Below are 26,237 nucleotides of genomic sequence, written 5' to 3' on the forward strand. Positions count from 1 at the left end.
GATGGTCTTTGAGAGGACGAGCCGTGACAACGTCAGCAGGGCTCCGATGGTCTTTGAGAGGACGAGCCGCGACAGCGTCAGCAGGGCTCCGATGGTTCAGTTCCTTGTTACGAGAAAGGAGCCGCGACAGCGTCAGCAGGGCTCAGCGATTCAAAGGTTCAGTTCTCCTTAAGGTCAGCCGCGATCAGATCAGCAGGGCTTTCTTGTCCAGGATACAACTGCCCGCTATTTGTGGTGCGGCCCTTGATATAGTCCAGTGGCCCTTTGATGTCCGGACCCTCGCAGGTGGAGGTCTCATGCCTTGGGGACTGGTCGTTGGCGAGGTCCGGCGGTTGGCTCCTTGATCCTTTGAAGATGCGTCCGGGAATTCCCAGACGCCAGCAGGTCTGGAGCCAGCATTCGGGGAGGCCAGAGGTGCGATCGAAACTGGCCCACCGGGGAAGGCCAGAGGTGTGATCGAAATTCCCTGGCTTATCTCACTCGGGGAGCCCTTTACCCCCCAGCCGGGACAGGCGCGCCTTGGAGTCTGAGTTTCATGGGGGCCGGGGTCACGCTAGGCCCAGGGAGTCAGGGATCTCGGGAAGGGAAGATGGCTGCCGGGCCTTGTGGGGCATGCGGGTTCTAGGCACTCAGAGCCGGGAGTGGGACGGGATCAGCGGGGCTGGTCGTACAGGGAGCAGGATGACCAGGGACTTGGGGTGCAGGCTATGCTAGCGGGGTGCTGCGCAAGGAACTTTGGGTACAGGGCTACCCTAACGGGGTGTTGGGGAGTGGGTAGGTACCACGCCACGAGGCCAGGTCCAACACGCGTCCCCCCCAGCTGAAAGGTGGAGAGAACTACCCATCCTCTTGGGGGTTCTCGTCACTGAGGCAGAAGAATCGGGACAGGCCGTCTGTGTTGGCGTGGTCAACACCGGGCTGGTGCTCAACAGTGAAATCCATCCCCTGGAGGGAGATGGACCAGCGCAACAGTTTGGGGTTCTCCCCTCTCATTTGCATTAGCCACCGGAGGGGTCAATGGTCGGTCTGGACCCGGAGGTGAGTACCGAACAGGTAGGGCCTCAGCTTCTTCAGGGCCCAAACCACCCCGAAGGCCTCCGCTCGATGGTGCTCCACCTTTGCTCTCGAGCGAGTAACCTCCGGCTAATGAATGCCATTGGCTGGTCTAGGCCTTTCTCATTCATCTGGGACAGGACTGCGCCGATGCCATGCTCGGACTCGTCCGTCTGGACTACGAACTCTCTGGAGTAGTCGGGGGCTTGGAGTACAGGGGCAGTGCACATGGCTTCTTTTAAGGTTTCGAACGCCTCTTGGCAGGCAGGGGTCCAGTTGACTTTCTTCGGCTGGTTTTTGGAGGTCAACTCCTTGAGGGGGACTACGATGCTACCGTACCCCTTTATGAATCTTCGGTAGTACCCCGTGAGCCCTAGGAACGCCCGCACCTCCGTCTGGGTTGTGGGGGCCTCCCAGGCCATGATCTCATCGATTTTGGGCTGGATGGGGGCTACGAGGCCGCTTCCGACCTGATGCCCCAGGTAGACTACGGACCCTTGTCCGATCTGGCACTTGCTTGCCTTAATGGTGAGACCGGCCCTCTGGAGGGCCATCAGTACCTCCCAGAGATGCTGGAGATGTTCAGACCAGTGGGAGCTTAACACCGCGATATCGTCCAGATACGCGGCGCTGAACTCTTCCAACCCAGCCAGGACCTAGTTAACCAGTCTCTGGAAGGTGGCGGGGGCGTTTTTCATCCCGAAGGGCATCACCCGGAAATGGTAGTGACCATCCAGGGTGGAGAAGGTGGATCTCTCTCTGGCCCCCTAGGTGAGGGCGATCTGCCAGTATCCGCTGGTCAGGTCGAACGTGCTGAGGAAGCGAGCAGCCCCTAGGCGGTCAATAAGCTCGTCTGCTCGGGGAATGGGATGCGCATCGGTCCTGGTGACTGCATTGAGCCCGCGGTAGTCGACGCAGAACCTCAGCTCGGCAACAGCACCGGGGGCGGCCGCCTTCGGAACCAGGACCACGGGCCTGGCCCATGGGCTGTCGGATGTTTCGACCACCCCCAGGGCTAGCATCTTGGAGACTTCGGCCTTGATGCAGGCCCGGACTCTGTCAGGGACGCGGTAGGCTCTGTGCCATACCGGTGTGCTGTCCCCGGTGTCCACGCCGTTGACGCACCAGCTGGTGACCCCGGGGATGAGGGAGAAAAGGCTGGAGAATAGTCCCAGTAACTGGCGACAGTCCTCACGCTGCTCAGGGGTGAGGGAGGAGGAGAGACTCACTCCTTCTACGGAGCCATCTTTCTCTTTCGCACACAGGAGATCGGTGAGAGGGTCTGTTTCCTCCTCCTCTCCATCGTCAGTGGCGAGGAGCAAGCTCAACTCGGATCGTGCGAAGTGGAGTTTGAGGCGGTTCACATGGAGGACCCTCAAGGGGTTCCTGGGGGACTGTACATCGACGAGGTAGGTCACCTGGCTCTTGCGCTCCACCACCTTGAAGGGCCCTGTCCACTTGTCTTGCAGGGCACAGGGCTCTACGGGGGCCATCACCCAGACCTGATGTCCGGGCTGAAACTCGACCAGAGTGGCATTCTGGTCATACCATCGTTTCATTTCTTCTTGACTGGCTTTGAGGTTTGCCTCGGCCAGCTGTCGGAATTTCCTCGTCTGGTTCCTGAGGGCCAGGATGTATCTAAACACATCTGGAGGGGGCTCTGGGGCCGCCGTTTCCCACCCTTCCTTGACCAGGCTGAGGGGCCCCCTGACGGGGTGCCCGTAGAGCAGTTCGAAGGGGCTAAACCCTAAGGATTTCTGGGGGACTTCGCGGTACGCGAAGAGGAGGCAGGGAAGGAGGACGTCCCACTTGCATCTCAGGGGCTCTTCGAGACCCATGAGAATTTCCTTGAAGGTCCGGTTGAATCGCTCAACCAGACCGTTGCCTTGGGGGTGATGAACTTGTACGTCACCCCACATTGTTGCCAGAGGGACTTCATGTACTTCGAGATGAAGTTTGTCCCTCGGTCGCTCACTACCTCTCGGGGGAATCCCACCCGGGAGAAGATCCCCATGAGGGCCCACCCCACTACGGGGGCCTTCACCGTTCGGAGGGGAATGGTTTCGGGATATCGGGTGGCATGGTCCACCAGGACGAGGATAAATAGGTGGCCCAAGGAGGTCCGGGGATCCAGGGGCCCCAGGATATTGATGCCCACCCGCTCAAAGGGGATACTGACCACGGGGAAGGGTTGGAGGGGGGCCTTGCGCCTCCCGCCGCTCTTCCCGCTGGACTGACACGTGGGGCAGGACTTACAGTGGGCCTCTACATCGGAGCGCATGCCGGGCCAGTAAAAGTGCGTGACCAGGCGGTGATACGTTTTGTCTTGTCCCAAGTGTCCCGCCAGGGGTACATCATGGGCCAGGTTCAGGAGGAAGCCGCGGAAGCGTAGGGGTACCACCAGCACTCGGGCTGACCCTAGCTCGGCCGACTTCTGTTCACTGTACAAAAGGCCGTTTTCCCAATAGATGAAGTGGGAGCCGGACTGGTCACCGGCGGCCTGGGCGGCGGCCTGCTGCCGCGGCCCAACCAAGAACGGGCATGAGGTCTGCTCGAGGCAGAACTCTTCTCGGGACGGTCCTCCTTCTTGGCGCCACTGGGCCAATTCAGGGAGGTCGTCAAGGCTTGGGATTGGTTCGGCTTCCGGCCCGAGGGGACCGGCGTCGGAGACATGGTTCTCCCCGGGTGACTGCTCGGGGTCTTCAGATGGCTCGGGGACCTCGGGGTCCTTGGGGGCTGGCTGGGCGTTCTCAGGGATCACCCCTCCGGGGGTGGCCACTCGGGCGGTCATGGAACGGGTGCTCACACAGGCCCATTCGGGCAGGCCCACCTGGAGATCTCCAGGTGGGTCCTTCGTTCAACCTGCTTCCACGGGGAACTCTCCAGGTCGTTGCCGAGCAGGCAATCCACGGGCATGTCGGTGCGGACTGCTACTCGTAACTCCCCGGAGACGCCCCCCATTCGAACGGGACTTGGGCTGTCCGGCAGGTGCGGACGGAGTTATCCGCGGCGATCACCCTGCAGGAGACGCAGGGTACAATTTGGGATTCCCGTAGGATAACATTGAGAATTCCTTATAACCTTTAAAAAGCTGTAATTCCTAATTGAAAAGAGGTAGGACTGTTATGTTTGGTACCTATGGAATTGTAATGAAAACCCCTTATGATAAAGTCGGATTTTGTATGACAATTTTAAAAATGGCACTTTTAGAAAGTTGCCATGTTCATGCCCTTAACTCCTGTAGCCTGTCTTGGGTCACATGACTGGGTTTAGCTGACAGTTAGACTTTGTGAATTCTCCCAGACAGTCACATAATAGGATGGGGGAGCAGAGGTATGCACAACCTCACTTACACCTGAATATGCTGTGTCATATTTCCACTCAAAAGTCTTAACAACCCTGTGTTGCCACTGCAGCCAGCTGGGTGACAGGGTTAGGGACTCCATGCACTTCGAAGAACCTTTCCAGAGGCTTCTTCTACCTTCCAATAGAAGGGTAACTGGGTATTAAAAAAGGGCCTTCAAGACCCACTCTTCAGTTCACGACTTGACCTGCAGAAGGACTCTCAGAGGATATCTGCTATTTCGACCTGCTGTGCACCAAGCCAGACTGCTGCTGTATTTGGAAGGACTGCTACGCTGCCTTGAACCCTCGAAGGCCAGCCCTGCATCTACATCCATACCCAGGACCCAGGACTCCTGATCAGAGCCACAGGGACATAACAGGCTTTCACAATCTTGGAGCTAGCCTGAGTGAGTCTTAAACCCACAAGAGGCCTCCATCCACTCCTTGACCCTTGGTTGTGGAGCTAATTGTCGAGATGGCCACTATCCTAAACTGAGGATATAGATAGAATTTGGCACAAAAATGCTCTGAGAACCAGGAGGAGAACAAGACCAACCTGCTTACCTATCTGTCAGAGGTACATTGCTGGTCGGAATGACTTTGCTGCTTCTCCTGCTATGTTCTTCTCCATAGCAGCAAATCTGTTTCAATGGTCCTTTGCCAAAATGGTATCTGACTTTGTAAAACTTTCTTCAGCTACAGCATTTGCTTCACTGACATTTGACTAAGCCCAATCTACTTCCTGTATCCAAACCACAATCTATTGTGGTCAGCCTTAACTCATGCTACTAGGTGTCCACAGTTGGCGCTTTGATCTTTTAAGCACCATTTTTCATATAAAGCTTTAAAAGTTCATAATTCTGGTTCTACTGTTTGGATTTCTTGTCATTGTGATTAATTAAAATTGACTATTTTTCTAAATTGCTTTCGGAATTTTCTTAAGTTGCGTTTTCACTTTATTACTGTTTGTATGCTACATACATACATTAGACATTGCCTCTAAGTTAAGCCTGACTGCTTTTTGTGCCAAGTTACCTTGGGTTAGTTGACCCCAGTCAACCAACAAACTATTTTCTCACACACTATCCCTTAAATCCCTCCACTGGCTCCCATTCAAAGCCAGGATCTAGCTAAATGTATCTTGCCTGATGCTCAAAACCCAGCATTATGATTCACCCTCGTACCTATCACAAAAGCTTATTATCTCAGGAGGCAGAAACTTTCTAAGGAGAATTGGAAACTCTGAGATTCAGAAAAAGACAGGACCTATGACCACACCTTCTCTGGAGCCGTCCCGAAAATGTGGAACTTTCTTCTGGGAAAGATTTGGACAAACTCATTGTTGTTGCACGATCAATAGGGGCGACCATTGTTGACTGATACAATATGTAATGTAATAGGATAAGTACAGCACTTTTTATGTTCTCCCAGGTGTCAGGCCATTTGCCCTGTGGGCCGACACCAATAGCCCATAACTTATTTTTCTTTGGGGGTAGATCATGCCCCCCTTGTGGTTGTTATCGTGCCCCCAAGGGAAAACAACCATGCAAAAAAAAAAAACTGCCAACTTTTCTGCAACAAGTGCCAACCCCTTAATAATATGCTTGGCATTTTGTTTTCCCCTTCGGAAAATAACCATGCTGCAGCAAAATGATGTACCACCAAGAGGGGTGAGTCCGTATTCCAGAGTGGCCTACCCTCAAAAACTCTAGTTATCACTGGTGTCCAGTAATATTCCTGGTCATGGATCGCAGCATGTCCTCTATCATTGGCAGGAACTTGAAAAAGGCATCATTGGAAAAGGAGACTTTTTGTTTTACAGCAATGTCTCCCCCAAATATGGGGCGGCATACTGCACCCTGAAAACCCAACAGTCTTTAAGAAAGCACCCACCTGGTCCTTCTTCATGTTATGGGGGTGTTTCTGATATCAGACTGCCCGGCAGCACTCTGACATCACAAAAAGGCTTGGGGAGGGATAGGGGTCGAAGCAGATTTTCCCTCTAAGAAGCAGTCATGCAGGGCAATCAGCAGAAATTACTTTTGTAATCCTCCTCAGCATTGGCCAATGTTTTAAAGCATCCAATGTGTTCATTCATCACAAAAGCAATATTTATGAAACTTCACAACCTTATGACTTTTGCAACAGCTTACCAAACTATTTGTTATGAAAATTCACACATGCGGGACTAATCACAAACGTGACTTACACTTCTTGTAGTATCAGTTATAAGTTGGGGCTTACTACTAGTAAAAAGGCCTCAAATACAACAAAAGGATCAGTAATGGTCTCAATAAATTATTCCCTTGGCCAGCCCTTGTAGGCTGACAGCCAGCAGGCACGCTTAGCTTAGGGACATTTGTAAAGCATTTATAAACACCAATACATTAACTAACTATGACACAATGCCAATAAAAATATAACACCAATTCATAAAAATAGAGTAAACTTTTAAGAACAAATAGACACTAAAATGACAAACATCAAATGTAGGGATCTGGAGATAAATGCTTAATTCCTATAGCTGCAAATTGGAACATCTGGTCGCTTGTGACCAGGACAAAGTCAAAGTGCGAAGCTGACCACGATGTAGCCCTGGTTGGATACACTAAGTGGGAGGCCTTGGTCAATATTCTACCCATCAAACTTTTTCTGAGCTTTTTATTTCATTGTTGGGCGCGCCACTTATTTAGGTCAAATTTGCGATGTTGGGTTCGTTGGGCAGGAGGCCCTGATCAACTCCTGGCAGCTGAATCAAATCAAACAAAGCTTTATATGACTTAATAAAAAATGCATATCATTTAATAAAAAAATGCAATAGAACATAAATATATTTCATCATAAAAACAAATTCAACCAAGTGCAATTTAAAAAGACAGTAATGGAAGCATTTATTATTTTATACAATCATCAATACAATATATGCATCAATATAATATGGGCCATTAATATATAAAAACTATGAGTGAATCTGAATATAAACTGTCAATAATTAAAATAATTAAAAGCAATCAATTACAGAATTCATCTACCAAACCTTATCCACACTGCTTTCTATTTACAATGTCACCTCTACTACAGTTTAAAACCACAGACCAAAAGTCATTAGACTCCAGAGAACCAAATAGTTGAAAACTTCTATGTGGGAACAGGGGCGTAGTGCCCTCAACAGTGGGGAAAACTGACTTATACAAAGTACAGAACAAAACAAAATGTATGGTACTTTGTTTTGTCATATTGTTACATGGACACAACGTAAGGTTATTAGACCAACTGCATTGCTGCAGGAAAGCTACTAAAAAGTGAACCAAGGACAATCGAGATCAAGTCAAGTAGAATATATCATGCTGATTCCTTGTCAAAACTAAATAAAATTGAAGTTGGGTTGTCAGAGCTGGAAGTCTCATCAAAGAGGATGGGCTCCAGAGCTTCCGCCCAACAAACCTGGATTTCAGGCGGGGTGGCGGTTTGATGTCTGAAGCTTGGCTCTTTGTGATAGGACAGACACCTTTTTACTCCAAATGTCTAGAACTTCTTCCAGAAGTTATTTTTGTGAGTTCATAGTGTCCAAAACACCAATTCAAGGATCTTGAAGGTCTAAGATTGTCCTTGGGATGTTGGGACTATATTTCGCACAATGCACCTGGCCAAATCCTTAAAACTCCAATGGCAGCTCTCCAGGATCCCTTGATGGAGATGAGTTCTGTTAATATGGTGCTAACAGGGAGTCAACCCCTTTAACCTTGGAAAGCCAGGCAAATTTCTTAGGGCTCTGTGCATCAGGTGCATTCCTTCAGGGTGCAATTCTTAAAGTGCTGATCAGGGTTCCAGGAGGGCAGTCCTTCTTCTCCTTGTTGTTTCATGCATGGATCCAGGGGCCATATGTATGAAGCTGTTTTGCAATCGCAAACAATGCAAATCACAAAAAAACGGTGTATGCAATTGCAAAACAGAGAATCCCTATGGATGAGAGCCATCTTGAGCGCAAAATCGTGATTAGCAATTTTGCGAGGCAATAATTCTGCAGATATATTTGCGAACTCGCAATCTGTGACACTCCAATTGCGAAAATTAAGGAGTTCTCAAATTGCGAATTCTCAAAATGGGGACACAAACGCTACCTGCATCTTCACGGAGGACGGGCGCAGCTCCCGTAGCGCCGCAGCACCATCAGCAAAGGGCCGGGCCTTGCTCCGCCTGGTTCCCGGCCGGGCTTGGCTCCGCTGGGGCCCCTCCCACCCCAGTGACGCCCTCACCAGCGCCAGGAGGCGCATAAAGGCAGCGCCAGCAGCAGCATTTGGTGGGGGACACAAACGCTACCTGCATCTTCACGGAGGATGGGCGCAGCTCCTGTAGCGCCGCAGCACCATCAGCAAAGGGCCGGGCCTTGCTCCGCCTGGTTCCTGGCTGGGCTTGGCTCCGCCGGGGCCCCTCCCACCCCAGTGACGCCCTCACCAGCGCCAGGAGGCGCATAAAGGCAGCGCCAGTACCCGTCCTGCGGGAAACGCGCGGGCATGCGCCGGGAGAAGGCCGGGACAAGGGCGGGGCCGTCTGTGGCCGTCCGGGGCAGGAAGAGGCAGGGCAGGGCCTGTCACCCTGTCCAGGACAATGGGGAAACGCAAATTCGTCACAAAGGGGGGAGAAGGTAAGAAAGCCAAAGTTCCACGTAATTCAGAATCAATCATCTCTTTTCTTACCTCTGCGGTGGGGGCTTTGACCAACGAATTTGCAAATGCGGAGAAAGAACTGGGACTTGTCCAGACTGGTGTGTCTGCTACAGATCTCCCGGCTGATCCCCATATTCACCCTCAGCATCAGACAGACTCGGCTTGTTCCATCCCACTCGAACCTAATATAATTCTGGCGGCCCCCCCATCCACTCGTATGGCTAACCAGTCACCACCCCAAGCTAATGGTAATGCTGTAGTACAGGAGCCACAGCACTCCCCCACGTTAAACAGCACAAAAGCCAGTGATATAACACCCCGTCACCAGCCCACACCCAAAGTAGATCTAACAGCCCCACAGGGATTCCACGCTAATTTGGCAGACGTCGTTGAAGAACTGTTTAAATCCCGGTTGGAACCACTATTGGTAAACATTGCTAAAGACATAGTGGATACCTTGAAATTATGCGTAGAAAATATTTTGCATGAATGTGAACGTATTGACACCTGCCTTAAAGACCTGGAGCTGCATACTCAGGGGAAGCGAGCCCTGGAAAAATCTGATTCGAATGGTAGCCATGAGGTGATTATGGCCTCAGCAGGGCAGGCAAATAGACCAGGTCCCATAACATGCACAAATCCGCCCAAAGGTACTAAAACACCTCAAGGGGAGGCACAGAAGACCATAGTTACGGGGGGCATGCCTGAGCACAGGGTAGCTAACCCATCAGTAAAGGAGCAAAGAAATAATGGGTTACACGCAGGACGGAATTACATAGTGGATCTCCCCCCAGATGCAGCACCCCTTGTTGTCATTCTAACAGGGATCCCACGCCTAAATGGTAATCAGAAGGAATCAGAACAGGATCTATTAAACAGAACCAGAAGATGGTGCACACAATTTAGCAGTGGGAGTGCAGACGTGGGCAAAAACATTATAGCTGCAAGAAGGGTGGACTGGGTGGGGCGAAGGGAGAAATGTATTCCCGGTGACTGTGTGATAGTCAATTTTAACAATCCCAACATGGCTAACACACTACTCTGGGACGGATCCGCCCTAGATGGTGCAGGTATTAGACCCCTGCCACTGGGCTACTTTTATCCACCTCCATCCCATCCACAGCCTAAATTAAGATCCCGGCACATCCCATTACCATCAGGTCACTTGGGGAGGGCAGGGACGGGGGAAGTGAGACACTATTGCTACCAAGCACACCAGGCTCGTCTATGGGCGGGGGTAAGGATTGCTGCCCCGGCATGCATTGTCTCCGATAACCTAGTTGATACCCAGGCGGACCCTGTTGTGCTGAGTAATAGGTTCTCACCCCTCGCAGATCCTTCTAACTTGGATCTAGTGGATTGACAACTACTCAATGTCCTGACCGTACACGAGAACCCCCCTGTAGCCAATCTATGCCATAAATCATCTGTACTCAGCTGGAATATAGCGGGGCTAAGGAGGAAAGCCGGGGATGATAGATGGGTACATTTTGTAACACATTATGACATCATGTGTTTTCAGGAGACGTGGGATACAAATGGTAATTTTTATTTAAATGGGTATCGTAGTTTCTCAGTCAAAGCAACTGCTGGGAGGGAGACCCAAAGGTGGCCTGTATACAATCACTGCTATAAAATTGGCAGGTTCCATGAAGAAAATAGACTCACCAGCGGATAGCATTTTAAGTGTGGAATGGGTTAGGCCAAATCTCACAACAATTCTAATTGTAAATTTTTATAATGCGTCTGATAAGGTTCCCGGTAACACACACCTGAGTTCCTTATCCTCTTTTCTATGTCACTATAAATCACATCAAACAGCTACATTCGAAATCCTGCTTATGGGAGATTTTAACACACACCCCTGTGGATGGGATTGTTTTTCTAAACAACAAATGGCACCCCCGGGTGCAACCAGTCCCCACTTCGAACATACAGCGCAGGGAATGGAGTTGGAAGAACTACTTGCCGACATAAACCTGTTTGAACTAGCGGGGCCTGAGGGGGAAAATAGGACACCGACGTTCATAGGCAGAGATGCAAATACTGTCATTGATTATATTTTTATTTCAGCGGGTCTTGTAGAGGCAGTATCCGCCCCTGAAGTCAAGGTGACAGCATTTAGTGACCACAATCCTCTGACCCTGACCCTGGACTCTGGGAGTAACACTGCAACCCAGGTTGAGCGTCTGGGCGGCGGTAGTGATTCCATTGTTCCAAAGGATCGGGGGAGAAGATTAAACTGGTCCAAAGTGGTCCCGGACACATTTTTTCAGCATCTCAATGCAAATGTACAGGCAGATCTTTTAACATGTTCAGACAGTACGGCAGTTGACACCGAAATTATTAAATCTTTTTCTAACATTTGTACACAGGTATGCCATTACCTAACACTAAAGAATAAGCAACCTGAAACTGACCGCCCTAGGTGGTTTGATAGGGAATGCTCAAAGGCACACAAGGGGCACATGGAGGCCCTTAAACAGCATCCAAGAAATCGGGAGACGGTGACCCAGTGCAGAAAGCTGTATAGATTGACCATCAGTAACCGAAAAAAGTCTATAAAAAACGAGGCTTGGGACAATCTCATATCAATTAACATCCTAAGAGATAGTTCCAAATTTTGGGCTGTGATCAATCACCCCTATTTTGCTGAGGAGGAAAACTCCCTCATGGACTGTGTAATCCCAGAGGAAGATTGGGTTGTCCACTTCAGCAAAATATATAACAGCGAAGAGCCACTAGCCCCAGATAGTCTCTCTCAGCCCACGGCCCCTGCTGTCCCCCTGCAGTTTAGCGAGCATGAGGTTAGCCGGGCTATCCTGGAGATGACAGAATGTAAGGCCCCGGGCCCAGACGGGGTCCCCGAGGATCTTTATAGGTCACCTTTGATCACGTGGGCAAGAATACTTACTAACGTTTTTAATTCCTCTACAACAGCTGGGTTCCCTAAATCATGGTCCTCCTCAACCATTATTCCCATCTACAAGAAAGGTCCCCGATCAGACCCGGCCTGTTACAGGCCAATATCACTTATTGACTCAGCCGTTAAAATTCTAGGCAGAGTCATACTACAGAGACTGGGGGATTTTATCAAGGAGAAGGGGGTCCTTTCAGATTTGCAGTATGGGTTTAGGGCTAGGAGAGGAACCATGGACCAGTGCTTGAATCTACTCATGCTGGTTGGCAAATACACTAAGGCCAAGGAGGGTAACCTATATATGGCGTTTATGGACCTCTCCTCGGCATTCGACTTGGTCAATCGAACCAAGTTATGGCACATGCTTGTTAGCCAGGGCATTGATCCATCACTGGTAAACTTCCTAGCGGCACTCCATTCAGATCTGACAGCCTCCATCAGAACTGATGGGAAGGGCAACTGTACTCGGCCATTTCGCTCTAAAAGGGGTGTTAGACAGGGCTGTATATTGGCCCCCCTCCTATTCACTCTCTATATTAATTCACTAGGTAGAGAGCTGGAGCAATCAACACCCGATATTCCACGCGTAGGGGATTCCCTGGTGCCCACATTACTTTACGCGGATGACGCGGTGCTCCTAGCCCGAACAGGGATCGGGTTACAGAAACTCCTTGATGCTTTTGGAGAGTTTATGGGCTCACCTGACCTGGTGATCAATAACAAAAAATCCCATATTATGGTGGCAGGGAAGCGCCGGAAAACACAAAAGGTGAAGACGTTTACCTGCACTGGCGAGGGGGTGACAAGGGTACCAGTTTTTACCTATTTGGGTGTTATCTTTGAAGAGGGGGGGGGTCTTGGACGGCCCAACTAAATGCAAAAAGTCTAGCAGTCAAGAGATCAACCTCAGCTCTATTGAGCTTTGCAAGGAAATTGGGCTCTCGTCCAATGGATGCCCTTTTGAAAGTGTATAAAACAAAATGTCTGTCCATAGCCAAATATGGTGCTCCCTTGTGGGGGTTTTCGCCACAAGGTAAAATACAAATCGCAGAAAATACTTTCCTCAGAACACTGCTTGGAGTTCCGCAATCAACACCAGTTTTTTCCTTGCACACTGAGTTAGGCATAGGCTATGTGACTGATGAGTTACAACTGGCTCCCCTAGTCTATTGGGCAAAAACCTGGCTAAACAACGAGATCCCCTTGAATCATTGCATCCTTAAGGATTGCTTGGCGCTAGACAAAGTGTCAAAAATTCCCTGGCTAGCATATATTAAGAATACGGTGAATAAATTGGGCAGGCCAGATCTCTACAAACACCCGACCAACATAGTTAAAGGGGACATAAAATGGATCAAGGGCGTACCAGGCCAGGGAGGAGGAGGAACTAACTAAGCCAAAAGTCAGAGCAAACTTTCTGCTCTTAACCACTCCTTCTCTAGAACCCTACCTAAAAATTGTAAGCAAACCATTTCACCGCCACCTCCTCATTAGATTCGGGTTCAACATTATCTAATACTCCCTGGGGGACTTCCCAGTGTGGGGGGTACCTGATTCATCAAGTCCTTGCCGTTGTGACAATTTTTCAGAGCAGACTCTGATGCATTTTGTCATGTTCTGTGAGCACTTCAAGGAGGGTAGAAGGCGGTTCTTAATTCCTATCTTGAGAGAAGCAGGCTTCCTACAAGTACGCCCAGCCTTGTTGTATTTACAACTATTAGGAACCACAAAAGTAATTTTCGGGGTTGCTAGCTTCCTGGTAGCTGCTATGCGTACCAAGACCAGGAAGCTATCCCCGAGTATTCAGGTGGAGTGATTAACAGACACGGTGCTTGTTTTTACTGTTTTTAACCATTTTTAGTATGCCCACTTTTAATAACTATTGAATGTACTTTTATAATTACGAATGTTGTATGTTTTTAAACTGATGAAATGTGACATTGTTATTGTATTGATCCTGCTTTTATGATTTTAACAATCGAATAAAGCTTGTTTTGACTGACTGACTGAGATGCATGAAAAAATCGCAATTTGCGATTTCTCAAGATTCACAATTTTTGTAATTGCAATTAACACCAAGTCTGAGCAGGTGGTTACCAGGTGCAACCTGTTTAAAGAGGCCCACAATGCCACTGGGGATTTCCACAATGGCTGGGCTGTATGTGATAGCCAGGAGGCTGTGAATCAGAGCTGCTGCACAGAGAAGGAGACACCAGGAAAGAATCTTCAGACTAAGCATTACCCTGTTCCACCAGACTGAGGAGGAGATCCGTGTGAACTACAGGCTGGACGCAGACAGCATCCAGGACTTAATTGAGGAGCTCAAACCTATACTAGAACACCCCACACGCAGGACACACACCATCCCCACCCATGTACATGTCCTGTGCTCACTGCACCTCCTGGCATCAGTGAGTTTCCATGGGGTGATAGCCACAGCAGGAGGGGGTCTCTCAGAGTGCAATGTCCCACTTCTTCCACGCTTTCCTTGATGCAGTGGTACAGAGGCTGCATAATCACATCCAATTCCCCAGCACACAACAGGCACTTGACCAGACCAAGCAGGAGTTCTACCAGATAGCACATTTCCCCCATGTAATTGGCTGCATAGATGGGACCTTGTCGCTATTTCCCCCTCACATAATGAGTATGTGTTTAGGAATCGCAAGTCCTACCATTCCCTGAACATACAGGTAGTGTACAATGCCAAACATGTAATTACTGACATTGTTGCAAAATACCCAGGCAGCACCCTCGACTCATTCATCTTCCGCCACAGTGGTATTCACCGTCGACTCACAAATGGGGAGTTTGGTGAGGGCTACCTCCTAGGTACATGCATCGGTCAGAAGGATACGCCAGTAAAGCACAGCAGTGGCAGGACAGTATGTAACCTGAATCTTCTCACCCTGCAGGTGACAGCGCGTATGCTGTCCGTGACTTCAGCCTGATTCCATACCTGAATCCAGCCACCGCTGGGGAGAGGAGGTACAACAGTGCCCACACAGCCACCCGCTGGTCCATTGAGAAGACATTTGTAATACTCAAGAGCAGTTTCCGCTGCCTACGTAAGAGTGGAGGAGCACTACAGTATAACCCGAGACCTGTTGCAAAATCGTGGTTGCGTGTGCCATGCTACACACCATCGCCACCAGGAAAGGCACCCAAGTGGAGCTCACAGATTCAGACTCATCAGATGAGGCGGGGCCAGCTCCAAGATGCAGGCCAGCCGGTGTCATTGGTGTGGCTGCCGGGCCCCAGAGGCAAGATGAGATCACACAGAACTATTTCTAGGTGAGTGATGATGACACAATGCCACAGATTGGTGCAAAACTGTGTTTTTATTTCCTTAAGTGTAGGAATGTTAACATCACACAGCCTGACATGCAAACTATTTAAGTCTAAATGCCTCGCACATGTTGAACATACAGTGCAATACTTATTAACAAAAATGAGTCAGTGTTCAATGGCTTAACTTACCTATTGCCATGTACCACTCAGGGCTCTTCAATGCCTGCGTGCACGGCTCGTTGCCCCTTGCTCACGGTTCCCACTGCCTTTTTGTGAGGCATCATTAGCTCTACCCTGACGCGCAGATAATCTGTTCAACCCCGCCCTATGGTGGCCAGAGGAGGACAACACCCCCCCAAACACCATCACATCTGCTAGGAACTTAGAGATCAGATTTGACTCCTCTCTGACCTTCAAACATCAAGCAGTGGCAGTGGCCGGAACATGTTTCGGCCTCATAAAAGGGCCCAGGAAATTCTTTGACCTCATACTACTCCAGGCACGTAAAATGGCTGCAGTAGCACTTATAACATCTCGCCTGGACTACTGCAATAGCCTATACGCAGGGACAAACAAAACAGTCTGCCACAAACTGCAAATGGTCCAACACGCAGCGGCTAGACTGGTATTGGGCTGGAAAAACAGAACCTCAGCCACAGCAGCAACGGAAACACTACATTGGCTGCCAATCCAGAAACGGGTCCTTTTCAAAATCCTTTTAATCACCTTCAGGGCTTTTCATGGGAAAGGACCCAGCTACATCCAGAGCATGTTCAGACACTACTCCCCCTTGCGTAATCTAAGATCCCAAAACGCCAACCTCCTCACCATCCCAAACTTTAGACTGAAAACCAGAGGTGGAAAGGCATTGGCAGTCCTGGGAACCAAGGCCTGGAACTTCCTTCCCCCTCCCCTTTGCCAAATAGAGAAAGAAAATGAATTCAGAAAGGCCCTAAAAACATGGATATACAAACTATCCAGCACCACCTGTAAATCCCTAATCTAGAATGACAGTTCCCCTCTCATCAGCCCGACACTCCCCTGTCCCGGCCTAACCTTTCTAAAGCGCCAAGATGCTCCTTGGAGTGTAAACCGCGCTATATAAGAATTATTTACATTACATTACACTATGATGCCTGTCCTGTGGGACGGGTGGAGTGATGCTGCTCCTACTCGATTGCCCATCCTCCTCTAGTGAACTGAGGGGGCCTGTGCCACTCATGGCTTCTGCCTGAAGCTGTTCCACCGCACATTTTACTTGCACTAGTCCCTTGGCTACATCCCTGCTGCAGTGTGCAAACTCATGCTGCATGCTGACACAGCGACGTGCTAGCACTGATGTGGCAGAGGACAGCTGGTTTACAGCCCTAGTACACATGTCCCGGCAAGTGTGGAGGCGCTGTCTCTCCCTGCGCCTGGCTGCATGGTCTTCACGCATCCCATTGCATAGTGCCTCCAGGGCACCCATCAGGCCCATGAAGCCCGCCCTCATGTGGCACTGCATTGATTTCAATGTCTTTGCCTGCAGGCGCTGTACCTCCAGCATGTTGCTCTCAAGCCCTCCGAACACTGTGTCCTCGCCTGCATCAGCTGAGCTTGTGGATGGCCGTGCCTTGCACCTGGATGACATTCCTGCAGTGGGATGTGCAGGGGACTGTGCTGTGTGGACAGTGGAACACTGGCCCTGGACTTGCTGCTCCTCTACATCTGTGTCCAGTGGATCTGCCTCCACTGGTGGCAGTGGTGGTACTGCGAGGCTCCATCTGCGTTTCACAGGGATCACTGGGCTGCCTTCCTCCTCCTCCTCTTGCCTTGAATTTTCTGCGCTGTGGGATGAATCCTCCCCTCCTGCCATATGTTCCTGTGTTTCTGTTGGTGGTGTGAATGTAAATGCACAAATTAATGTGGTTTCCTGCCTCGCATTGGTCCTGCAATACATTTAACAGTTTGGAGATACATGGGTTCTATCTGTCTGTATTTTGTCTTTCCTGATACACACATACTGATTGAACCTTGCTGGGTGTCACTGCTCCACTGTTTGGTGCATGTGACTACATCTCTCATAATGCATTGCTGTGTGTGCTTGTGTGCATGGACTGGAGTAGCATTCCTGTTTGGTGCCTGGGTCTATCCTGGGTGTGTGGGTGAAAAGGGGATGTAGCAGGGGTGTGATGGCATGCTTCTTACCTTGTTTGGGGTGTTGTGGTTCATTGCTGTCAAGATCAGCCACGCCACTCACACTCTCCGGCAGCAGGGTGCCCTCAACCAGCTTCTCCAAAGGCATGGAATCAGTGGCAGTGGATGTCCCACCACTGGTGTTTTTGGCTTCAGCCAGCCTTGCAGCCACCTTTTCTTTCAACCTCTGGCGCATGGCGTACCAGCCTTTCCTGATGTCTTCTATGCTGCAGTGGGTGACACCAATGGCATTGACCTTTTCCTGGATTTCAGCCCATATTTTCCGTTTGCGTGCCTCGGGAACATGCAGGAATTGTTTTCCATAGAGGAGCTCATGGCTCACCACCATCTCCTGTATGAGCACCTCCTGCTCCCTTTAAGAAAACTTTTGTTTCCTCTTCCTGGCATTCTCCACCTGCTGCTTGTCCTGTGTGTCCATGTCTTCTCTCTCAGTAAGAGTGCACTGGTGCCTCAGCTCTCCAAACGAGCCTATCACTCTGCTTCTGGGAATCAGGTGCATCATGGGCAGTCACACTTCCTGGTTGTGATGTCATCAAGCTGCACCTGAATCTCCGATTAGCAGATTTGCGATTCCTAATTTTGGTTTTCACATTAAAAATTCTGCACATTTTTGGGAATCGCTAAATAATAGTGAACTTTTAATTACATTGGGTATTGAGATTCTCAAATTGCGATTCGCAAAAAATCAAAATCTGAGAATCGCATAATCAGAGTTTGATACATATGGCCCCAGGTTGTTTGGTATTCTCCCATATTTAGTCACAGTCCTTCAGTGACAAGCATGGGCGCACCCCTGACCAATGGGTCAGAGGGTGATACCCAGAAGTATAAAAAAAGTCGTCCAATGTGTGTCAAAATCTAATCCCAGAAGACACTGCATTCTAACATAAAAATGGACATTCTCTCTCTCAGAGGGTTTTACCTTGCTAAGCCATCTCACTGATGTGGCTAAGTTTCCCTGATACTTTCCTTCCAACCCCCTGACTAATCTAATTACTAGGGCCTGTGTGGGTGGGGGTACAGCATGTGGGGGAAGGCCCGTCCTGGTCTACACTGTCATTCTTCCTTTGAAGACGAGTTTGGCTACCCCTCTGCCTGCCTCTTGGTTTTACAGCTGCAGTTCCAGGGCTCATAGGAAATCCTAGGTCTTGAGGCAGGCTACTTCACATCTCATTAAGACAGTTTGGCTCAGCCTGGAAAGGCGTGGCCAATCAGGAGAGGTCAGCTGGAAGGCTGGATTTTGGTTCACAGAAAATAAAATGTGATAACTTATTTTATGTAATAGCTATGTCAAATATAACTATCACAAGTTGTTGGATTTATCATAAATATTTTTTTAAGTCCCTGAAATAATAATTTAACTCCTGTCAATAGTATTACGTCAATAGAAAATTCCCATGTTAGCCTACTGAGACAATGTGCTACGATGGTGAAAACTTAAATTGGTAGTTTTCCCTCACCAGGGCATATAAAACATATTGTGAACATATCGTGAATTGACTCTGTGGTTTTTTGTCCTGCCTGCATCGTCCGCGCTACAGGAGTAGCCCATCATCCCTTCCTTGCGCTGCTGGACCGGCTAGGAAGCCTGAGAACACCTCGTGGCCGCAGAGGAGGGTGAGGCGCCGGCCCCGGGACTGCGAGGACCAGCATACAACACCTCCAGCTGGTCCTCTTCCCGCATGAGCCGCGCCCCCTCCCAGTGCCACGCCCCCAGCCAAGCCCAATAACTTCTCGCGGCACCCGCTTCGCGGGTGCCACTCGTGAATTGACTCTGTGTTTTTTTGTCCTGCCTGCATCGTCCGCGCTACAGGAGTAGCCCATCATCCCTTCCTTGCGCTGCTGGACCGGCTAGGAAGCCTGAGAACACCTCGTGGCCACAGAGGAGGGTGAGGCGCCGGCCCCGGGACTGCGAGGACCAGCATACAACACCTCCAGCTGGTCCTCTTCCCGCGTGAGCCGCGCCCCCTCCCAGTGCCATGCCCCCAGCCAAGCCCAATAACTTCTCGCGGCACCCGCTTCGCGGGTGCCACTCGTGAATTGACTCTGTGGTTTTTTGTCCTGCCTGCATCGTCCGCGCTACAGGAGTAGCCCATCATCCCTTCCTTGCGCTGCTGGACCGGCTAGGAAGCCTGAGAACACCTTGTGGCCGCAGAGGAGGGTGAGGCGCCGGCCCCGGGACTGCGAGGACCAGCATACAACACCTCCAGCTGGTCCTCTTCCTGCGTGAGCCGCGCCCCCTCCCAGTGCCACGCCCCTACAACCGGTCACTCCCTATCATCGATCCCTGGAACGCGCATCGCGGGACGCGTGCGGGTCGGAGCACGGGGCGAAGACCGGGCAAAGAGCGGGCCGTTTGAGGCCGTTCGAGGACCTGAGAGACTGGACTGGGCCACTCCCTTTGTAAGTAATTATTGATATCCCCCATACACCCACCATCCTAGTAATATTCTTGTAGTCCCAGGAACATTAATCACTACATCGACTTCCAACCTTACACGATGGTAGTCACAAGAGGAAAAAAGACACTAGCTCCAGGGAGTGTCGGAAATCTACTGGGTCCTATGGACGACTTTATAACAAAAGCTAACTCGTTCATCGACCAAAGTATCTCCCTTATGGAAAACAGAGTCTCATTGGACTTAGACTTCGCCAAAAGATCCTCCCTGGGAAATCTCGCCGAAGCCAGAACTCCCGTCTCGACCAACAACAAAAAAGTACCAGGAACTGTGGGCGAGGGTAGACGCAGCCTCCCAAACAATGTAGACTTATCCGTATCCGAGCTTGCAGATTCTCCTTTAGGCTCAGAACTAGAAAAAAACCCTGAGCTACCCCCTCAATCCCCCACCCAAATATTACCTACGGAGGATATCCAAGCTAGAGGAAGGAGGGAAGGAGCAATTAGTAAAAATAAGTCTACCCAAATAAATCCTATCATATCTAAAACTGCTCCCCCTCCCAATACTTCACATATCCCACCACCAACACTACAGCAACAATTTGCCACTGTAATGGTACATCATGACCATCAGGAAGGCGCTACTCCCATTTTATTGGACTCACCAACCCAACCACCCACAGATAAGGGCCCGGAAGACCATGACAATCTTATTTTAATAAATAAGCTAGCTGAACTTTTTAAACAACTTCTACAACCTGTAGAACAAAAACTAGCAAAGATAGAGACCCAGATCTCGAAGCTCATTTCTATGCCACGACACAATCAGGGGCCTGTCCCACAGAAGAAAGGGGGTACAAATCCTTTCCATAACGCTCTCCCAAACCCTTTAGGTATCATCGCAAAATCTACAACTCCCCAAACAATCACACCACAGACTTTAACTTCGATAGTATCGTCCCCTATCCCAACACCCCCAGTCACCTCGATCTCAAGCACATTAAATTCTACTACCACAGCTCCAACCACATCAAAACAAGGTAATAACGCGGCATTCACAACTACCACGTCACAACCAGCACCAAGAAAAACCGCACCTCCTAAGACCCCGGCACACAACTTCTTCTCCCAACCAACTCAAAGAAACACCCTAAGAGGGACTGGAGAAGTTAGAGCTCATTCTGAGCTTCCCCCCGAGGCTGCCCCTTACGTAGCGGTTATGATTGGAGTACCTGAATTAGCTCCCAACACGGTGGAACCTCCATGGTCCTTAAAAAATAAAGTACACCATTGGCTACAGACAAATCGTCCCATGCCACCAAACTGCCATGGAAGGATTTCCTCACTACATAGGACCCCATGGGTGGGGAAAGGCAGCAAACAGTTCTCAGGGGACTGTATCATCATTACCTTTGAGGACCCCTGGGCGGCAGACTACATTAGCTCCTGGGATCAATCCAACGTAAATGGAGGAATTAGAATTAAACCACTTTCCTTCTTCTATCCCATCATCCAAAATACAAATAACAACTTTTTTGAGGACCCTGTTTTCCCTTGGGTCGAACCACCCCAGCGCCAACCTACATTTTATGAGAGTAGACAATATGGTGCCCCTCGCTTTCGAGAGCAGGAAAACCCTTGGCATACAGTAAACCCACGTCATCAGGGAGCGAATTGGGGAGAATGGGGACATCAACAGCAGAGGATGATTCGTAGAGAACCGCCCAGATGGGACCCTTGGTATAATATTCCACTAGCAAATAGATACAGTCCCTTAGAAATGGTTGATTGACCATCAAGGGACACAGAACATACTTGCTCCAACCTGCTACATTCCCCTCCCCTAAGCAATAATACTGTGAAGTTTTCTCCAACTTTACCCCCAAAAGTTAACCCCCACATAATACCTTTTCTATTCTGGAACGTGGCGGGTCTACGAACAAAGATCGAAGACCCCGTGGCCGTGAACTTTATAGAACAAGGCAAAATAATCTGTCTTCAAGAGACCTGGACAACTTCAGAGCTTCATCTACTGGGGTATAAAACCTACTCTTCCCCAGCTACCCGTAGTGCAATAGGTAGACCCAAAGGAGGACTAACAACCTATATTGCTAACACCCTATCCAGCCTAAAAGTGACTAATCTCTTCACTGACCCTAATTGCCAGATATTTTCCCTCTCCTTTGCAAACGAAGACATTATTACTCTTGTTAACTCATATAACAATCTAACGGAAAACGACTTTCTGATTTTCGCTGAAAATATGCAGGAGAGACTAAGATGCCTACTACAGCGGGAGGACAACTCCAAAATGATTCATCTTCTTTGGGGAGGCGAATTCAACCTTCACCCATGCCCTATGGCAGTCTCCCAATGCTGTGGGTTTCTGGACGAACACGAGGTTCCACTAGCCCACTTCGTCCACAACAAATCGGGCAATGCAATGAATAATATACTGTCAGAGTTTGACTTAGTGATCGCTAACTCCCCAATGGCGGAGAAAAATCAGTTTAATCCAACCTATGTGGGCAGAGGCCATCAAACAACAGTGGATTACATCCTGCTGTCTCAAGGACTCCCTACAATGGTCACAGATCACCAAGTAATGGCTAACACACTAAGCGATCATTATGCACTAAAGATGGAACTTCATCTACCAGAATACAAATCTAAGGTCGCTGATATAGCAAAAGCTCTTACCCAAGACAGATTGCAACTAGGAAAATACAACGGCTACTCCATAAAATGGGAAAAGATTGACCCGCAAAAGCTCACAAAAAAATTAGTGAACCAGGCGTATCCAAATATAATTAACTGCCTGGATCCAGCGTTAAATCACGCAGAGGTCCTGTTGAATTTTGCAGAAATTTTGGTAGTAGCCAAGGGACTACTCACGGGGAAAATAACAAACAAACACCTAGTAAGAAAAGGATGGTTTGACCACAATTGCACAACAGCCCTAACCGACCTAAAATCTGCCCTTCATAAAAAGCCAAGAGATGTGGGCCTTATTCAACTCCTGAGAAGAAAATACAAAAAGGAACGCAAGCTAAGAGTACAACAAATGAAAGAGAAACTCTGGAAAGACCTAGACAAGAGTTCCCTCTCGAAAAACAGCAAGGATTTCTGGAGAACGGTCAGATCCCCATACCTCACAGATAACAACTCTCCTAAGATAGAGGTGGCCATAGATGAGGGGACTTGGATAGCCCACTTTGAAAATATATTCAAAGATCAAGGAACCGCAGACCACCCATCGAACCTTCACAACGAGGTACAATACCCAATCCCAATATCCTTTGACATCTCCGAAATCTTGATGGCTTTGGAAAGAAGCAAGACAGGAAAAGCTCCCGGCCCAGATGGTGTCCCTGTTGACCTTTTCAAATTTAATCAGGATCTCTGGGCACCTATTCTCACAAGAGTATGTGCAGCTGCAGCCAGCGAGGGTATTCTAGACTCCTGGACCAGATCAATTATGGTCCCCATTTTCAAGAAAGGGGATCGCCAGGATGCGAAATGCTACCGTCCTATTTCTCTCTTGGACTCCCTTGGCAAAGTGGTGGGGAGGGTCATCTTGGAGAGACTCCAACAGTGGAGCGAGGAAAGAGCCATTATCTCGGATCTTCAATTCGGTTTTAGAGAAGGCCTTGGGACAGTAGAGCAGGCACTCAACCTTAGTCTTATAATGGCCAAATATATGCACGCAAAGAAAACCTCGGTATACATGGTCTATGTGGACCTGTCTGCCGCATTTGACTGCGTCTCACATTCCAAACTATGGACAGTCCTAAGAGAAATGGACGTGGACCCCTCCCTGTTGGATTTCCTGAGAGAGTTGTATTCTGGGGCCTCGGCGAGAGTCCGCTTCGGAAAGAACGGTGAGCTGACGGCGTCATTCGGGGTGGAGCGAGGAGTCAGGCAGGGCTGTGTCCAGGCCCCCTTTCTCTTCTCACTCTACACCAACGGCCTGGAGGAGGAGATGCTGAGGGGGGCCCAGGACCTCCCAAAAGTGAAACAGAGACCGATCCCAGCACTCCTTTACGCGGATGACGCTGTCATCCTGGCCCGAACTCCGCGCGAACTCCAGCACTCACTTAATAGATACACCACCTTCATGAACGCCTTGGACTTAAAGGTCAACGTAAAAAAAACGTTTGTTATGATCACGGGGGGGGGGAAGAAAGGTACAAAAAACATCTTCCTTGATAGCCAACCACTCGAGATCACTACACAATATCCATACCTCGGGATCATGATAGACGACAAGCTAACATGGAAACCAGCAGTGGACACGAGATGCCATCTTTTTAAGCGTTCGATAGCGGCCTTGCAGACCTTCTCACGGAAACTGGGAAGGAGGCGCCCAGTAGAATTGTTGAGAATCTACAACGCCAAGTGCCAGGCTATTGCTCTTTACGGAGCAGGAGTCTGGGGTCACACAGACGTAGGAGCCCTACAGAAAATCGAAAATACTTTTATAAGATTTCTTCTTGCCACACCAAAAGGTTCATCAACTTACGCCTCCCACATGGAATTGGGAATTCCTTATCTCCAGGATCTTCTCAAAATCCAGCAATTGATCTTGTGGAGACGTATCTGGACATCCGACATGAATACACTAACTCAGTCGATAGTGGCTGATACAATGTCACTTGATCACTCCTTTAGACTTAAGTGGCTCCGTTATATTAGAAACTTTTTTTCCGACCTTGGGCTCGAAAAATACTATCTTCAACCTGAGTCGATTGTCGCCCTACCAAAAAAGGAGCTCAAAGAACTTGCCCTACGACATCTGGAAACATTAAGACTGTCAACCGACGCTGCAAAACCCTCAGTGATTCATGCGAATATAGTTCAGCAAACCTTTGGTATTCAACCGTATCTTACTCTGCAGACTAAAATATATGAGAGGATGCTGCTGACCAGGCTCAGACTGAACCTTTTTTTCAGACTGGTTGCTTTTCCTATAAATAAGGCCTGGGAATCAACCATGCCCCCGTGTCCCTGCAACGGGAAATCAACTCAATCTAATATCCACGTTATTATGTTTTGTAAATTTTACCATCCTCACAGAAAACGTTGGATTCTCCCGATATGTAGGCGGTGGGGCCTTAGACAGTGTCGACCGGCCTTTTTTCGACTGCAATCTTTAGAGTCTGATGAAGTCTGTTACCTTGTCCTAAACTTTTTAAAATGTATTATGAACCATAGAAGAAATCTTTAGCAACGTGCACAAGAAAAAACAATGATTTTTAAATGCAAACACTTTTTCTTTTTTAAACGTATGTCTGTTTTTTCTTATTGCATAATGTTCGTATGAAATGTCTTTTCTCATCATCTGTATTTGTATGGATTTTTCTGCTGACTATGTCTTTTATGGTTTTCTTCGTGATTAACCGAATAAAGAGTTATTATTATTATTATAACATATTTTATAATGTCCCTCCATATAGTTACAAGGCACCCTACCACCCTGGGGCACCTAGTAGGGGCCTTAAGAGTGACTTATATGCAAAAATAAAGTAATTTAAGACTTTGGAAGTACCTTTAATTCCAATGTCAAATTTGCATATCATTTTAATTTAAAAGGCTGACTTTAAAAATGGCAGCAGGTATCACCATAGTGCACACTTGCCTCTAAACCCATATGCCCTATAATATACTGGGGACCTATAGCTAGGCTGTCAGTACCAATTGTAATTAACCTACTTACCGTGTACTTGTAATCAGAGCACAGTCCATGGATCTGGTTAGCCGAGCCCAGGGCACCGTCAAAGTCAGAAAACCAGCATCTGGTAGTCAAAATAGGGAACACTGCAAACAGGTCCCGATTTATCACATGCAACTTTACTTCTTTTGGCTATTCACAAAATCTGACTGTAAAGTTCTTCAAAAGTATAGACTTACAGGTATCCACCAACTGAAATAAGGTTTGGGGCCAAATATATAAGTGAATGTTACTACTGCCAAAAAAACAAACACCATCCCCAGGATAGGGAGTTGGTGAGACTCTGTAGATATAAATATAAACCGGTCATTATTGAGAGAAACAAATACATTATATGTGAAGCTTGGGAAACACTGCATGTAGCAACACTATTAAGGATTCCTACTTATTTTCGGAGACTGTAAACTACCCATATTTCAAACATGACCATAATGCACACATTGATCACCTTTCCACCGCAAGACAGGTTTGAGCGCTTCCTTAGGGTATTCAGTTACTGCGCAAGAACTGATAGCCACCCAGAACTAGGTATCCCCACAAAGACAGGTTCCAGAATGAAGATAGACTTACCCACTTATATGGAGGTCGACTGTGCACTGAAAAGTACCCAGAGAAATAAGGCCCTTGGCCCCAACA

This window comes from Lissotriton helveticus, chromosome 6 (genome assembly GCF_964261635.1).
Source record: "Lissotriton helveticus chromosome 6, aLisHel1.1, whole genome shotgun sequence".
NCBI lineage: Eukaryota > Metazoa > Chordata > Amphibia > Caudata > Salamandridae > Lissotriton > Lissotriton helveticus.